This window comes from Argiope bruennichi, chromosome 7 (assembly GCF_947563725.1).
Source record: "Argiope bruennichi chromosome 7, qqArgBrue1.1, whole genome shotgun sequence".
In the NCBI taxonomy this organism is placed as follows: Eukaryota; Metazoa; Arthropoda; class Arachnida; order Araneae; family Araneidae; genus Argiope; species Argiope bruennichi.
Window position 1 is genome coordinate 3,488,123 of NC_079157.1, and position 17,055 is coordinate 3,505,177.

The 17,055-nt window shown below is 30.9% G+C and overlaps 1 protein-coding gene across 6 annotated transcripts in view; it reads left to right on the plus strand.

Moving 5' to 3' along the window:
* The window catches only part of LOC129976524 (phospholipid-transporting ATPase ABCA1-like), a 184,432-nt gene that overhangs the window by 72,504 nt on the left and 94,873 nt on the right, over positions 1-17,055 (plus strand). For 5 of the 6 annotated variants that reach the window (XM_056090138.1, XM_056090140.1, XM_056090139.1 and 2 more), the window contains one exon: positions 6,170-6,246. The gene's annotated coding sequence lies outside the window, so the exon portion shown is untranslated. Of the gene's footprint in view, positions 1-6,169; positions 6,247-10,978; positions 11,288-17,055 lie in introns of those variants that run through there. The other variant, XM_056090143.1, reaches the window with a different exon arrangement.

A 17,055-nucleotide genomic window follows, 5' to 3' on the forward strand; every position in this document is an offset into this window, starting at 1 on the left:
TCCTGTTTAGAAAAATATTGAGCTTGAAAAAACTGTTTTCAGCTAACATAAATAGAAATTGGATTATTAACTAGATGACGACTATTTGTGTAATAAAGCAAAGAGAAATGTTTATTCAAAAAGGAAATATGATGAAACGATATTACTGCCAACGGCAGTGTGAAAACATATCTTTATTTCCTTTCAATGTTCTCTAAAAATAAAACAATTTTACGATAGGCGCGGAATATATTAAGCATTTAGAAAGATTTCGCAAATCCTTCTGATTGCATTTTCTTACTGACATGTCGCCGCCGTTCTTTTCACAGAAATTGGACGGCCAATTTTACAATGAATAAACGACTTGGAGAAATTGTCGCTCCTCGTGTGAAAGATTTCTTGAGTTACTCATCTTTCCCAAATACATTATGCTTTTTTCTATGTCCTTTCTTGTAAATTTGTACGAAAAGTAAATATCTTATACCGACTTTTAAACGTCCCTCTAAAGTTATTTCAAATAATTCGATTTTCAAGTCAAAAATTATTAACTTTGAAACGAATATTAAATTTGATTCGGTTTGTAGAGTTCACTTGTTTATTTTCGATAGTTGATATAATATTTAAGAAGAAGAATTTTCCTCATTTTATGAGGCCAGTTTTGGTATCACTATTATAAATAGCATCAAAATTACTGTAGGGTCTTCTTAATTTCTTCCAATATATTATTTAAATTGCTGCTTTTTCTTTTTTGAAATGGATCGTATATAGTTTATTTGTTATGTTGTTTACTTTGCTGTAAAACAGATCTGACATTTTTCGCTAGAAAAAAGTATCTTTTTAAACATGTTAGAAAATTAGCAATAAATTAGAAAAGAATAAAAGAAAATCATTATTTCGAAATCGTTTTATATTAGTAGATTCAGAATACAGTTTTGCAATGTGTCATGCTTTGTGTATAGGTCCTAATGAAATTCTACCATTTATTGATATAATATCCGATTCTGTCTTTGAGAAACAAAGCTAGAAATCAAAGGCTAAATAAAGACCTAAGAGCAATAATTTATCACACGCGTGCGTCACATTTCTTCATAAATCATGAAATCGTCATTTACTGTTTCAATAATATCATAAAAGTCACTGAACTTTTTCGAAAAGGGAACTTTATCCGCATTTTAAAGCGAAGACGAATGAATAGAATAACAAAATCTGCCTGTCTGGTTTAGAACTAAGCTAAGGCTATAGCTCTTAAAAGCTCTGGCGAATTATTTTATTTGCTTTTTGTCATATTGTTTGGATTTTGTGACATTTGGCACTGAACAATAAGACGTGTTAACTTATGAATGTCAGCTCAAAGGTTAATTTTATGAACGTTCTTTATTTATTTTTCTTTCAACATCTTGCTCCTGTTATAGGCAAATGCCTTTTCCTGCTTTACATTAGCTGCTTCCTTTTCGTAGATCTCATAATTGATAGAAATGAATTTCCTCTTTTATATTGCTAATGATACTGTAATAGCTTTTCTTCAAACTGAAGCAAAATTAGAAACAAACAGTTTTAGTATGAGAAATACGCGTCAAAAATTCCATTTTTAAATCCTTTTGTCAGTATGAAGGCTGACACTGACAAAAAAAATCAAATCCAATGAAATGACGCTGAATTCTTGAATTTACTAGCTATTGTCATGGAAATAGAGTGATATTTTAAAGCGATAAAGAGATAACTGAATTCACACAACTATAAATATATTGAACTAGATTTGAAATGAAGCGAAATGTTAGAAATAATACAATTTATAAACGTACTACAGTGTCAAAATACGTTTTGGGTTGGAATTTAAAATGGAAGCTTTTAAAGATGCTGTTCTGAATTGCAGAAAATGATCGCTCAGTGCACAATGTAGCTGTTTTTTTATTGATAAAAAAAACTCTGGGATGAAACAAAATAATTGACATTCTCAGAAGATCGATATTTTTTTCCTCGACGGTTCAAATATGTGCTAAGACCAAGAGGGCTTCTTTTAGAGAGTTAGGAACAGCTGACTTGTAAGGGGATTATAGGATTGTATTAAATGCTCCTTTGAAAGGTAATTACGGCTTCCTGTATCAGCTCGATTTTAATATTTCGTCTTCAGGACTAGTTAGTTTTAGTTTAAAAATAACTCTGTATGTAGGCACTTCTACATTAAATTTAAAATTCAAACATTAAATTTAAACATTAAGATTCAACCATTCTACATTAAATTTAAACATTAAGATTCAACCATTCTACATTAAATTTAAACAATAAGATACAAACATTCTACATTAAATTTAAGATTAAAACATTAAATTTAAACAATAAGATACAACCATTCTACATTAAATTTAAGATTCAAACATTAAATTTAAGCATTAAGATGCAACCATTCTACATTAAATTTAAGATTCAAACATTAAATTTAAATATTAAAATTCAAACAGTATATTTAAACATTAAGATTCAAACATAAAATTTAAACATTAAGATTCAAACATTCTACATTAAATTTAGAATTCAAACATTTTACATTAAATTTAAGATTCAAACATTCTACATTAAATTTAAGATACAAACATTCTACATTAAATTTGAAATTCAAACATTCTACATTAAATTTAAAATTCAAACCTTAAATTTAAACATTAAGCTGCAACCATTCCACATTAAATTTAAGATTCAAACATTAGACTTAAATATTAGAATTCAAACTTTAAATTTAAACATTAAGATTCAAACATTCTATATTGAACATTAAGATTCAAACATTCTATATTAAACATTAAGATTCAAACATTCTACATTAAATTTAAGACTCAAATATTCTAAATTAAATTTAATATTCAAAATAAGAGTGAAACGTTCTCCCCCTAGTGTGGCATGCATGCTTGGGGAGTGTCAGTTTTTGTGACGTCTTCGACATCTGAATGCAATTCAGATTTGCACGTTCAGTTAAAATAATATTATAATAAAGTACAGGAATAATAAACGTGTCTGATTACTTCAGTCGGAACTTTTTTACTTTCTCGTATGTCAAGTATAGAGTAAGTACAGAATTCATCTAAAAATTCGAACTCGGGATTTTGACGAATCTCCGCATTTTACACGTCCCTGAGCTAGAAAAAAAAATTTTGGAATATGTCTGTCTGTGGCAATGATGACTCAAAAACCCTTCAGGTAAACGGTTGAAATATGGTATTTGGTCCTTGCACCAAATGTGTAGATTTTTTTAGCCAATTTTGGGCAAAATCTGTTCAGAGGACGTTTATGGAAAGAATTAATCGCCAAAAAACTAGTTCAAAATTTCACGATAGATTCAGTAAAAATGCTAAAATCAGACCAAATATTCACATCTATTATACGCAAGTGTCATGCAATGCGTCCTCTGCCCTACGAAGGTCCACAATTTTTTTTTTTTTTTGGGGGGGGGGGGATGGAGGATAGCACCTTTATTGGAGAGTATGCGAGAAATTTTTAGGGAGACCACTCTCTAAAAGGGTTTCGTTTGTGAATCAGTATAACGATAATAACTTCCTTACAAAGTTTCCCTATTTAACAAACGTTGAAGGAAAACTGTTAGAGTAATGAAAAATCTACATGTAAAAAATAGAGCATTAGTAAATGTCATAATGAAGTGAAAGTTTTGCGTTTAGAGAATGCCGGAAATGCAAATAATGTAATGTAATGAGTGGTTCTTTATCTCCATTGCATTCTACAAAACGTGGTGTTACGTTAATCGAACGATTATCCTTTCTTTTCCTGTTGATTATTTTACTTCTTATCGTTCCGCCAAAGGCGTATTATCCTCCTAACTTTTCGACTGAACTGTTTGGAAGTGAACACCACTAACTCTACACTTATCGCTGTTTCTGCCGTTTAATGTATCAGTTTCATCGCTTGTGAATTGTAACAGGAAACAGAAGTAAAAGTGAAGTATAAGCGTTTTCTGATGGGTCAGATGTAGAGCGAAAGATCTCTAGATTTGTCATGATTGGATTTCTAAACCATTTTAAGTAATATAGATTTCATTTATTGCTAGAGATGCAATAATAGCAATGCAAGCTGCAATGAGCATTATTAAAATAGCACCAGACCGTGTGCCACGGATATCATTCTCAATGAGACTAACTACAATGCGAATTGAATGCAATTTTAAAGTCAACAAACCTTGCTCTATAAAGTCTTTGGTTGCTGTCTGTTTACTTCTATATTTTATTCTATGGATTGTACTTCTATTGGATGGATTGGACTTCTATGTTTATTTCTATGGATTGACTACTTCTTATTTTCACACCGTGTATTTTTGTCTGATGTTCAGTGATATGATTTCTTGCATGTCGTTTTAATGCCCGCAATGGCGGCTGGTAGGGTTTTGATTTCGATACCCGATTCCAGAGAAGGTCAGGATCGTGGTGGCCTGATGATAAGGTGTCATAGTTCATGGTTCGATGCTTTGTTCCATCATTGATCCAATGTGGATGTGAAAATAGAGAGTGGATTGCAGAATAAATTGTCATCTGACTGCAGTTCTAATCCCAAAATATCTGACATCTTGCTTTGAAAAAGAGACGTTAAAGTGATTAAATTAAACTGAACTCCGAAGATCTGCAGCTCAGGTGCATTAACTTGTTGTGCGGCACCAGTCTCCTTATTGGTATGACGCTAAAGTTTGAAAAATGGGATGAGATTTTAAGTATCTTCTTCGTAGTCTACTTAAAGTTGCGTTCCGACGACCTGTGTGCGCCTTGAGACTGACTCCTTTTGCCCTCTTTCCCCTCTCTTGTGGTTTTTTGGGATTCTTTGATATCTGTTCATTTTACTGACAATTTGTGGGAAGCTGCAAACCGTCATCCACAGGCGGGGTGTTCTAACAAGTTTGCCAGATTTACGGCCATATCCATAAAAATCACAGGCCGTCGGAACGTGGCTTAAGGTATTAAATATAGAGATCGATCCCAAAATATTTCTCGTAGCAATTGAAAACAGCTCGAAATTCCAAAGAAACAAAAAAAAAACTTTATAATTTTATTTATTGTCAAATTGTACAATCGCTATTCGTATGCGTTTCTTCTATGAGAAATGTTCTAATTTAATGACATTATGGTGGCTTGTTTGTGAAGTCAATGATGCCCCTTCCACTGTCTGCCATGTATGTTGATTTGTTTGACTTTAAATATGTTGGCTTAGGTTAAACATTATTGTTTTCGTTTGGCGTGATGGTTTTGAATACTGGAGGCTGAGTATTCATTTGGCCATAATCTGAAATTCATGATCGTATACCAAAATTGTTTTCTCTTATAATTCATAACATGATGCTGAGCTATAACTATCAGGACCGGTCTCCCCCAAAATTTTTATTTGTTTTATTATTAGACTTTAATTTGTATTTTGGACGTGTTTCTCCCCATACCACCCAAAGCAAAATTTACAATTGTAGCCACAAAATCTGTAGTTTGCAATTGTAGTTAAAGATATTACATTTTTGAGTGATCTCTTTTACATTTTTCTGAAAGTGCAGACCAGCAGACAGACTGTCGACCCCTTGTTGGATTTGGCACAAACTTTCATAGGTGTCTGCATTATGCATGTTAAATCTATGAACAAAATTTTATTCACTTAGTTTTGTACTTATCGTGTTCACTGATATTCAAACAGCCGGATAGACAAACTTCTTCTGAATAGAGTTTGCTCAAAATTTAATAGAAATCTACACATTTGATGTACAAAAATACCTTATATCTAATTTCCCCTTTCTAGCAGTAAGTGTGTTTGAGTTATCTTTGTCACAGACAGACGGATAGGCATTTTATGGAATTGTGTTTTTCAAATTAAGAGAAGTCTAAAACGTGGAGATTCGAGTTCGAATTTACAATACTTTCTCCACATTTTGTGTAAGAGAAAGTAAGCGAGGTAACATATTTCTGTAAAAGTATGGGTCTCGAATGTTTTCTCAACACATTGCTTTTTTAGTTCAATAATTCATTTTTTCATTTTTTAATTCATAGTCTCATTTTTTTTTCTTTCCTAATGCTATCTTTGAAACACATTTTTAGACTTTCAAACATTCACTTTTTTATAATTAAAATTTAATAATAAAAATGAAACTATGTTTTATATTTATAGTAATAAAAATTTCGTAACTAGACTCATTATTTTTCTTCTCCTTGTCTTGCAGGAGTTCTCTAAGTTTCCATTCCTCAAGATATTTTTAAAAAAATAAATAGAAAAAACTTCTGCGGGCTTTCTAATTTGGTGAGTAAATTTATTTTCTTCTTCTATTATTAGCATGGTCTCAAATTTAGGTATCTATATAAAAATGCAAAATGCATCACACAGTCGCGTATAGGAGACAATACTTATCCGTTTTATTTTTGAGCGTGCAATTTTTCGTGCATTACGGTTCATTTCTATTCACTCATTACAATTTTTCAGTAAAAACTACAGAATTATTTTTCTGTGAAGTTCGAAAGCTGAGTTTTTTCTTCCACCTTGAGCTTGTTTACATGAACGGTGCAGCGCGTCACTTCATTGCACAATCATTTTTCATATTTTTCCTTCGCTGCTCGGAATGGATTGAATGAAAGCTCATTTCAACGAAATAAACAGAAGGTCGATCAAAAGCGATGCAAATACGAATTTATTTACAAGCAGGAACGAAACGGTGACACAGAGGAAGTCCTTACGAAGAAAACAAATAAATGAATGTGCCAAAACAGCAGCACGTAGGAAAAGCAGATTACACACCTAATGACCCTCGACGTTCACGATCGCTTTTGTTGGGTAATTAAAAATCGAGTCAAGGCTCTCCACACATCATCTCTCCGCCTTTATATCACAATATGAGTATATTACTGGCATTTTTTGAAACATGCAGAAAGTTTGTTGGGATTGTTATCTTTCAGACTTTTTCATGTCCTTAGATTGGATTAGAAATAACTTAATGTTGGCCCGTCAGTCACTAATTACTTTTCGATCCTTCATACCTGCATTACCTTTTGTCTTTTTAGTGTCTCTTATAATATCACTTCTTAGCATTAAAATTAAAAAATATTAAAATAAGGAAAAACATATTGCAAATGATTGACTCTGAAGGTACAGAAAGACAACGAAATGACGACAGATGCCCGAGATCATCGGACAGTATTGCGAAATTTCTTCTTCCCTTTCTTTGAGCACCTTCCTTGTTCGTTAGAGAACTTCGCTCAAATGGATTGAGTGATTGGCAGGTCTCTTGAGAGCTCTAAGAGGATGTCCTTACATACATTTGCTTTGTAGCTATCCGTTAAGCGGTTCCCATTTATTCTGAGGTATCTGAACTCGAATGAACTTAGGAATGAGCGAAAACAAATAATAATTTAAAGCAAATTAAAAAACAAATAATTATTTAATGTAAGCAGATTATATCTAAAAATTCGAAAAAAATATATATCACTTTAGGCAAATGCTAAGAGTTATTTACAAGATTTGGGAACAAGGTCTTTTCTGTGAATGACGTTACTGATTTACTGACAACGGAGAAGAATCTACGAGGACCGCATGAATAAAGTAATAGACATTTCTACGCATATTAAGGATATAGAAATCACTACGTGAGTGTTCATTTCCCCTTTTATTACGCAATCAGTTATTTTTTCTGAAGATAGCCCAAGTTAAAATAATAGTCATCAATAAAGCAAACTGATTTATGGAAATCTGAATATCACGATTCTATAAAAATGGGCTATTTTAGATGACTTCATCGACCGTCTCAAAGAAGCCAATCACCTCCCAGGGTTTCTCAAGTGTGATTGAACTAAATTATAAAACGGTTGATTGTTCTAAAATTGTATTATACAAAATTTAATAAATCGGTGAAATTTGATCCATAAGATCGATATGTTTATTTATATATTTAAAAGTTGGACTGTCAAGAATATTTTGCAAAATATAATTTCTTAGGACCAAAGGACTGTCTAACATTTAAATTTCATAATTTTTTAAGTATATTGATAAACATAAAAAAAAATATATTATAAGTGGCATCATTTAAATCCTTTTGAAAATAAAATTAAAAACTGAATTATACAATGAGTTTGTGAAATTTTTGTTGAATAATTCTTTGAAATATTGTAAATTATGAAAATTATTCTGTAGTGCACAAAAGGCTTCAAGCCGAATGACTCTGGTTTCAGTTTTAATATTTTTTTAATTGCATGCTTGGTTTAAGTAAAAAATGTCTTTATATTAACTGCAGTTTCATTCATTTCCACTTTAATTTAAAACTGAATTTTACGGAAGCCGATAGAAAATCAGAGAGAGAGATGCGTAGTACAATGAACCGAATGGTTTAAGGCGTACATAATAGTATAAGTGAATTATATGACTATCAAAATGTGAGCCTAAAATATTTTTAAAAAATCTATTATGAGACCAAGTTACATAAAATGTTAATTGAGCAGTTTATCGAACATTAATCATGGCGAACCGGCTGTCGCCAAAGACGGCTAGTTATTTAATAAAATGCAATTAAATACAGAACTATTTAATCCGGGATAATGATACGTTGCATAGCTTTCCTTGTTTTTATGTGCTTGTTTATCTTTAACTATAGCTATAAAAAACTATTTGGATAATCCATTGCATCTCTAATCTTAACAAGATCAGTAACTAAATATTAAGAAATAGTCATGAAAGAACATCATAAATTTTGATTGTGATAAACTGCACTCGCCAGATTGGCGCCAATGAAACACAACGCCAAGACCCATTGTAGGATTTATTGCGAACAAATGTATTTTTCCCCCTTCCAACAATTCATATTTTTATTAAAAAGCGCCCATCTTTATTAAAAAACCGCCGACGTACGGTCAGAGTTAAAACAAAGGAAAGGGATCGTAAAGCGTATTTTATTTGGAAGAAACGCAAATTTCGCCCCGCAATTAAATAGTGAGCTGCTGAAATGACGAAAGCGCCCGTCACAATGCGTTTATATTTTCTTTTTCTTTTGTTCTCTATGACGTTCGGCGCAGAACAAACGTCCGTAAAAAAAGTTCCGAATTAATTGCGCTTTCAAGCCATTCGCCTTCCATTTCGCTCGAAGCTTAATAACGGAATTGCAAAGAAGGCTGGTTTTATGGAATAATTATGTTCTGTTAATTAAAAAACGATCGGAAAATACAATGTGCCATCAAACATCGAAATTCTATACCTTTTCATATTCGAAATAGAAAGGAGAAAGAATTGAAGGTCTGTATAACAAATAATGATAATGCGAATAGGACAAGAATGTCACTTTTCGCTAAATTTTTTTAATAAAAAATTGTGTTTATTGAATATGTATTTCTTGAAATTTATTTAGTCAAAATGGATTCAAAAATACATTACAGTGATTTACAATTTTTACACCATATGCTATTTTTTTTTATGAAAAACTCTTTATTGAGCAAAATGTAATTACTAATACAAGAAAAAATGTTGTAAAATATACTTAAAAGTATTTTTAAATTATGTTTTGTTTAATTATAATGCATTAAAAATATTTTTTATATATTAGAATTAATTAAACATTGTATAGAAATAAAATTTGTATCATTAAAAAGCTCATTTTTAAAAAAAGTTTTGTAAGAATCTCTTTGGGGGGGGGGAGGCTTTGGATAGTAATATTCTTTGAAGCTATTGGGGGAAAAACATCGAAATTTTGACTCATTTTAATTAAAAATTTCAATAAAATGTTGACTAAGAAACTTTATTGGTGACTCACTGGTCCAAGAATCAACTATTTATCACAGTTTGATAGTTCTAGGTCCAACTTACTCCGATTTTGAACGATTTGTTTGCATTATCGTATCGTTTGACTGAGAATTCACTAAGTCTGTTGCCACTCTGGTGGATTAAAATCTCTTAAAATTATTTCTGTTTCGGCCTATGATGAGCTAGCTACATGTGTGAAATGTCTGAAATTTTTCGAAAATAACAAATCAAAATAGTTAAATCATCCCTCATAGTTAAAGGCACGTGCAACGTCATTCCCTTAAGATTCGCTGTCCCCCATAAATAATCAAAATATTATTTTACATTAATAATTGTATCACAAAAGTTTTAATCTAACAATTCTACCAAATTTCATGACTGTAGAGCATTACGCTCTCGTCTAAACTAGTTTCAATTCATTTTAATCCTTCCCTAATCTTATAAATTATAATAACTATTCCAAATTATGATGTGGAGGTGCTCGGGACCACTTTGTCACACCGCGGAACTCCGAAGCATCACGACGTTGCCCCTTTGCCACGGTTTACAGAAAGTGTCCAGCTTACCCGTATTATCATGTTAAAAAAATATTTACAGAAATTTAAAAAAAAAAAAAAAAAAAAAAAAAAAACTTTTTTTTACCAGTGTAAATTTTGTTTCAAATTATCAATATTTTGCTTATTTTGAAATGGCTTTAATTTGCAGCTTTGTTTAAACTTTTTTTAAAATGCTCACGAAACGGAATACATTGTATCGATACAATTTTGTTGTGTATGAGTTCTATTTTCCATAAAATCACTCTCACGTCAAACAAGTGCATCCAGTCCATCCGATGTAGTTTCAAACTATTTACATCATGTATTGGAGTCTTAATCTTGACATACGGCAAGGAGCAACTCAAACTAAAAAACAATGCATTCTTCCAGTCGTCTATTCACTGCATTTTTATTCGGTGGTGCTTTCCTTATTTTCCGAATTTTATGAATAAAAAGATCTCTGCACTGCAAATCCCAAACAAAGCGGCTCTGTGACGTAGCGCCTGCACCGAGAGCCCTTGACCCGAGGTCGTTCGGTGCACTTGCACCGAAGGGAGGATTTTCCCTCTCGCTTACTCACCTGTGACTGTAACGGTGCGGGGTTGCCGCAGCTGGCTGTTTATCGACCGACGGAGATGCTGATGGTGACGGGAAGAGGGATGGCTTTGTTTTGGAGTGGCTGCTCTGTCTTCTCTTTCGTGCATCGCGTTTGTTGTTAGAGCAGATTGCAGACAAAGTGTAGTATGCTTTTTCATGGATCGTCTGAGATTCTAATGCGTCATATGTTGAAAGACAAAACAATTGAATAAAATCGCACCTCAGTAAATGTTCAGCTTTTTTAAATTCTGCATACAGTGGAACTTAGCTCATTCGAATGCATTTTTCTTGTCCATTTCATTTTCTATAAACATAAAAAATCGCCTTTGGTTCATTTGAACTCAAAACTAAGCAAAGTCAAAGACTGCTTTCATCCCGAAATTATTTTCATTAGTTAAACACATCTGCATCTTGCATGTATCTTAAAGATGGTAAGTAAATACTTTTTTAAGGCTCTTGATTTATTCAAAAAGTAAAACTGCTATAAAATATCTTCAAGAAAAGCAGCAATAAACATTTTGCATACATTTATAAAAATGTGAACGTTGTACATGCCACTTGTTCTATTTTTGCTTTGAATCTCTTTTTACAAAGAGAACTTTGCGTTCCATTTTTCTTTATGTTATTGAAGTTTTGTCATCCGATTTTGTATTTCAAATACCGTGTCTTGTTAATGTACTTATCATCTTACTTATTTATTGAAATGAATAATTTTTAAACTTTAAATACAATTGTTATAACTTTAGAAATTAAATTTCTTATTCTTCATTTAATAATATTTACAATATTATTAAAGTGACTTCGTTTGCAGGGTCTGCAGGGTTAACCGCTCTCATAGATTTAAAAAATTTAACAAAAATATATTTTGTGAGTAGTAATATGCATCTCGGAGTTTTTTAGTTAAAATTCTAATTCATTAGAAATGAAGCGAAAATTTGGATTTTTTTTTTTTTTAAGATAAATTCGGAAAATGTAGCAAAAGAAAGTGTTTTGCGCTTTCAGAAAATGCAAAAAAAAATTCTCTATTATATCAACTCAGCTACCGTGCACTTTTCTTTGTTAATTATATATATATGTATAAATTATGTTGCACCAATACTTCCCATTGTTGTAATAACACTCATGTCAGTTTCATCGTCATTGAAAATATTTTATCCAAGACTTTTTGCACGTTATTAAAATTTAAGTTATGAATGGATGGTTTGTATGTGTATGTGTGTCTGTGCGTGCGTATGTATTGAGTAGATTTTTATAAAGTATTCTTTTAACAGACTTTTTGAAATTTGACTTAGTTTTATAATTAAAAAATACATAAGATTTAATTAAAAAATAAGCAAGGAGGAAAATGGTTTCTCGTTTGCACACTTCTAAACATGGCTATTCTTTTGTATCATTTAATAATAAGCGGGTTTTATTCAAAATAATAGAATGAAATAATAATAATGAATAAAATAATTCAATTATTATTAAACTGTTATTAATTTTGAATGAATTGCTTTTCTGACCACATGCATGCAAAATTAAAAAGCGTTTTTTTTTTTTTTTTATACTTGGGTTGTGTAGGGTACATATTTTTTTTCCCGTGCCTCTCAGAATAATATTTCTGCCATTTTTACTATTGTAGCATTGAATTACCGTATCACATGAATATCACTTATCTGAAAGAAATTATGGCTTCATTATTTTTTTTATTAAAACCCACGTCTCGAACCAGCTTCCACGCTCTCCTTCTACTTTTCAATTTTACTAGTGAAGCTTGTGCGTTATAGTTATTTCAAATAATTATAGCTCGAATTCACTAAAAATAGTATGTAAGGAAAATAAATGGATCTTTTACCCATTAAAGAACTTTGCTTCAAATTTTAAATATGGAATTTACGGCTTTTATCACAATTGCTTTTTCTTCGAGATATCTCTAAGCCTACATCCTTTCTTTTGTTCTGCGTGTATATGCATATGACAAGAATTTTCTAAGATATTAAAAAAAAATTATGAAACATATTCAATGTTACACAGAAAAAAATTCCTAAGGTCAAATGGCTCTGTTTATTATCCTTATAAATTTTATATTTAAATTTTATTTACAATTCGATAAGCAAGTCATTGGTTTATTTAAACTTAAATCATCTCCCGTTCCAAATTAAAACTCAAATTTTAGATGAGATTATAGATAAAGAGAATAGACAGATGCTTAGATCCATGCGCAGAACAAGGATAAAGCACTTCAAACAGCACTGATAATATCCATTAAAATTCTGGAGTACTTTGCTGAAGGAACCATTATTAACAAGCTGTGGGAATGCTTCTTTAAATTTTTCGTTCTCAATAATCCTCTTGAGCCAATTGGTCACCATAGGCGGGTGGTTTTAAGTAAAACGCTATTTTCTTCCAAAATGATTCGCTTTCCACATTATACCAGTCTAATTAAAGTGTTTCTTGTGAGAATGCTCATGATATACTTTGTTGTCAAAGCGCGTGGACGCTCCGCTTGCGTCATGCGGATTCATTCTGTATCTGCTTTAAGTTCGTACCGCAGGTGTTTTCCGAAATTGAAATTCACAGTGACATAGAAAGAAGATATTTCGTGACATTTAGAAAAAGAACTGTTTATCTCGTTTAATGCGGTAGCTAAAAGGGTTCTAAAACTTTATCAGTTTGTGTGTGCTGAAAGTTCGCACGCCATCTTCCCTGGATATTTCGAAGAGGTAATCCCTTAGAAATTTTTTGCGCTATTTTTCAGCTTTTTTTTTAATTATTATTTTACATTTGCATTCAATTAACATCACATTTCTTTATTGGCGAAAAGCATTTTAATACATAGAACACGCAACTATTGTAAACATCAAAAATATTCTGCTTCAAGATGTGGATGCATCTCCACATTTCAGATCTCTCCCAAACAGAAAAAACAATTCTTAAAGTCTGCATTCACAATTACTCAAGAGCGCTATGCTAAAATTTCAGAATCTGTTCTTGATACCAGATCTGTACCAAATATACCGAGCGAAATACGTTTAGGTTTCATGGACATTCTCTCGGTACATCTACTAGCATACGTGTGAACGTGTAGGCTTAGTTAAACTGATGAAATGGACTGCACGGCAAAAATTGGTAACCTGTTTCTAATTTCGGGCTGAATGAACAGTTTATTCAGACTTTGAACTGAGTGAACAGACACAATTATGTATTTACATGAGGCATTTATTTGTAATAATTATATTCACATCATTTTGAAGAATCTATATTGATATGAAGTATTATTATATTTCCAAATGTATCTTCTTTAATTATTATGAGTATTCTAAACATATCTTATGTATTATTAAATATACCATAAATATATCTTATATATATTTACATTATTAAAAAGTATGTAAAATTTACTTGTATATTTTCAGAATCATTCGAAATTCGTTTACTTTTAATACTTTATGAGGTAATATTTTCGTTTGAAATATGAATACTTCATGTAAGAGTTTTGATGCTGAATTTTTAAATCTTTTTTAAATTTCCAAAAAAAAAATAATTTTGAAATGCTCTTAACTCATTTGTTAAAGGAATTATTATTTAATTTAACTTTGTCAATTTTTGACAAAGTTAATGGAACTTCTGAAAAGAGCCGTTATTTCAGAAGTTCCATTTCTAAAATTTTATGCAACCTTAAGTGCTTTTTGTAACCCTTAAGAAAACTGGAGAATTCACAAATTTCGCTCATAAACTAATTGAAGTATCTTTATTTTTGATTCCAAAATTAGAGTGATAGTGCAACCAATGATCTGACTTTCGCTACCAATAATTATTGAAAATGCAAATGTCTTGCAGTAAAGCTTCACGCCCCACTGACAACGGATAAGTGAAAGTGTAGTTGTGCCACACATTGAGAACACCCTCTCGCTTAACAGTTGGCAATTGAGCACATTTTACGGCCCAATAACCCTCCTGGGGAAGAATTTTATTGTACTTACCTACATTCAGAAACATTTGCATAACTTGAAATTTCGTTCAACCGATTCTATAAAACAAGGAAACAACACAATCCGCAAGTTCAAAATCGATTATATTAGCTTGAAAATCCTCGCAATGTTTCGCAATGTATTTCAAAATTCTTTCCGTTATACGGGCCGATAGAACTGAAAGATAATTTAAGTTATCCATTCTTCATTTTCTGACTCTTATTTACTATTTTTTAATTAACTATTGCGGAATGAAAACTGCTTTCCAATGGACCTTTGACTATATTTTGAATTAAATATTCCTGAATTAAAATTGCTTTCCCATTGAACCTTTTGCCCCAAAATCGATTCCGTTTAGTGAAACTAGCCGCCTTTGTCGACCAGCTGGTTCTCCGGGAGTAATGGAACTTTTCACTTAAATATTTATATATTTTGGTCTCTTGATAGCTTTTTCAGAAAAATAGTTTTGTTGGTTACATAATTCATATTAATCTAGAAGTCTTCCGATATTTTGTTCCTTTGCTGACAGCAAATCTATCTAATTTGCTGTCAGCTGCCGTTAGACTTAAATTTGAATTTGAAATGGAAGAGATAAAACTTCAATAAATAAATATGAAAAATGTTTTGCTGGAACCAAACATGTTTTTTAAAAATATGACTACAGAAAATCGAATTTTTCAGCATTGTAATCTTATGTGTAGCACAAAATCTTTTTTTAAAATAATTTATGCTATATTTCAAAGAATTAAAGTAAAAGAATTATTCAATAAAAAAAAATTCTGATTTATCATAAAATTCAGTGTTACTTACAAAAAGAATTAAATGCGGTCAATAGTATTTTATATTATTCCAATCAAGAAATGTACTTGTGAATACCATAATGAAGTCTATGTTTTATGCAGACGTTCGATCCTATCAATCATATTCAGTAAAATTATCTTGACAGTCTAACGTTTCAATCTTCCACGATCAAGCCTGATAGAGTAATAAAGTTCTGAATATCATTATTTCATGGAATCAACAATTTCATTGCTTTAGAGAATCAATCTTGATGAAAGTTCAGCACTGATTGGGGTATTTTTTTCCAGACAGTCTGTGGAGAGGTCTGAAATCTGTGTTTTTATAGAATAGAGACGCTCAAATTTTCATAATTCAATGTTTTAATTGCAGAAGAGGGAAACTTTTTTTATTTAAAATATTAGGGTATCAAGAATATTTTATTTAATATGACTCACAGAACAGAGGATTTGTGCGTAAAAATTAAAAATTCGTAATTCGTCAGAACATTCAGTGATTCAAATTACATAAAATGTAATTATTCATTTCATTTAAACCATTTTATTAGATATATACGCCAATTAATAAAGTTTAGGAAATTAATTATTGGGCCTTAATTATAGTGAATATCCTGTGAATATCTTATTTGGATTATTTTGGATTAAAGTTTTAAAAAAACACTAGTATTAGATGTTTCATTTTTTTTTTCTTTCTTTCTTTTTGCTTGGATTTTTTTTTCATTGTATGTTTGTAATTCATCATTGTATCTTTTAGTGAATATTTATATAATAATCTTTCAACAACATCATCATCAAGAAATATTGATACTTTGTCACTTCAAGAATATTGAGAGTGATCACATTTTCAATTCTGAAATATTTTAATACCCACGGAATGCACTTAATTTCACGAATGTTTAAGTGTGTATATTCAAAGAAAAAAAGTATATAATAAATGCGTAAATGTGAAAAACAAATGATATAGTGTATTAATGTACGCATAATAAAAATAAATGGCAAGGAAAATGCAACTATTAAGGTAAAAATTATGAGTTAACTTTTATATAAAAAAAATTGTATAAAGATTATTAGAATACCTATATCTAGTAGATTATTAGAACTACATGTTTCAATTAAAAAAATTGTATCAAAAATTATTTCAAATGATCTTTATGCGTTAAAAAGGCAGCATAATTAATGTAACTATTTTGTTGTTGTTGTTGTTATTTTACATACGTAACGAAACAATTCAGTCTCTAAAGCGTTAATATCGCACCTTTGGATAACATAATTTTTAAGAAGGCATTTGCCGAATAAACATCAGTTAAGGATTGAAGTGTACTTGAAAAATAAAACCGATTTCTTTCCTCATTCTTCGATTTCCTTATGTATTCCCTCATTAATAATTCCTTCAGTTGGGTTTGGTTTAGTTTTATTAACGTCCCGTTTTTAAGCAACTCTAGAGCTATT